A 1,750-nucleotide genomic window follows, 5' to 3' on the forward strand; every position below is an offset into this window, starting at 1 on the left:
TCTCTCGTAGGAGCCTGCGATGATGCTCATTGCTTTCTCTCTCTCTCACTGCTAGGGTTTTAGGACCGATCTATTTACTTGCTTCTTTGTGTTGTGTCATAAAATGTAATCATAAATCAAACCAGAGACTAAACCGATTAGATTTGTAATAAAGCGGGCCCAACTTATACCCCATGCAATTGAGATGATGATGATAAGCGAAAAAGAAATGCCACGTATAAAAACATGAAATGAAGAGTGAAAATTAAAACAATAGCTCGACTTTAAAAAATCTGATTTCATTTGAGATGTATTATGAAATACTATTTAACGATAAGAAATGATACTCGGCAAATTATAAATAGGTTGATTTTTTTTTTTAAATACTCAATTTTTATCAAACGAACTAAGTTTTAGTAAAATAATAATATTATTTGGTTTAAAAATTTTAAGCAACGGAGATGGTCTTCATAAATTAAACAACTAGTAAAAGTATAATTATTTATCACCAAAAAAACAGGGGAACAATTCATGCCTTATTGTTGCTTAGCATTTTGTTATATCATCGCAGAATGAAGTGTCATATAAACGTGAAACATTACGAAGGCCAACATTTGAAATATAGCTGTGTATAAACGTGCCTAAGCAAATAAAAGAACATTGAATAACTTGTGTCCCTCATCACTCGCTTTTTCATTCAAAAAGGAATAATCAAAACTTGAAACTCTGACATTTGTAAACGAATCCCATTCTTGCTTTGTTGCATGTGAGGAAGTTTGAAATGAACAAAAATTGCAATACTTGGCGTGATATGCTGTTTTTGTAAACATATAAACTATTTTTCCAGTGTATATATATACCATATTAGTTGTTGTAATAAGTAAACATTAAATCTTCAGACCAAAATAATAACCTAACCCATGGATCCTCTTAACCAAGTTCGTTCATGTCATCTCTTGTGCCCAAAAGAACGATATGAAAAAGAAAAAGAGCATACCAAACCGGCAAAAATTAGCGGACAAAGCTTTCAGTTCAACTATCGCATAGTCAAAACTTCCTGTTTCAACGAAAATTCCAATAATCTCCATTCTCTATTTCATTGCAGCAAAAAAGAGGGTGAAGAAATATTTTACGGTACTTGCGAAAATTGTCACATGTAGATCGAAACAGATACATGTTACTTCTGCAGCTACTGTAATCGTGCATATCACAAAGAATGTGTTGAGTCTCCTTCTATTTACCATTCCTCTGATCATCCAAAGCATCCTCTTCAACTTCTTTTTATCAAAAAAAAAAAAAAAAATCCTCTTCAACTTCTCTGGTCTGAGCAATACTCTAATTCAAGATGTTTTTCTTGTCAAGGTTTCTGTCCTTTTCCTTCTCTATTATACTATTGCCTTATTTGCGATTTTGCACTTCATATTATTTGCTCGAGATAACCAACATCCCTTACTATAGACAATCCTAAAAGGCACAAGCATACCCTCCATTACTTTCCCAGGAAATCTACTTTGGCTTGTGATGTTTGTGGATTGGTGGATGATGATTATTCTCACTTATTATACACATGTCTCTTATGTGATTTCTTTGTTCATAAAAGGTGTATCGACTTACCATATGTTATAAAGGTATCTCGTCATAATCACCGTCTCGCTTTTACTCCTAGTAACCTTTTCAAGGAGTCGGCCGATTGTGGAGTTTGTTATCAAAAGATAGACATAAACTACAGAGAATATTCTTGTGTGAAAGGATGCGTTTATGCAATGCACTC

At 33.3% G+C, this 1,750-nt stretch overlaps 1 pseudogene; it reads left to right on the plus strand.

The window, feature by feature from the left end:
• Nucleotides 1-899: 899 nt before the first annotated feature.
• Nucleotides 900-1,744, plus strand: LOC106321691 (annotated as a pseudogene).
• The last annotated feature ends 6 nt before the right edge of the window (nt 1,745-1,750 follow it).

This window comes from Brassica oleracea, unplaced genomic scaffold, assembly GCF_000695525.1.
Source record: "Brassica oleracea var. oleracea cultivar TO1000 unplaced genomic scaffold, BOL UnpScaffold02474, whole genome shotgun sequence".
Classification (NCBI taxonomy): Eukaryota; Viridiplantae; Streptophyta; class Magnoliopsida; order Brassicales; family Brassicaceae; genus Brassica; species Brassica oleracea.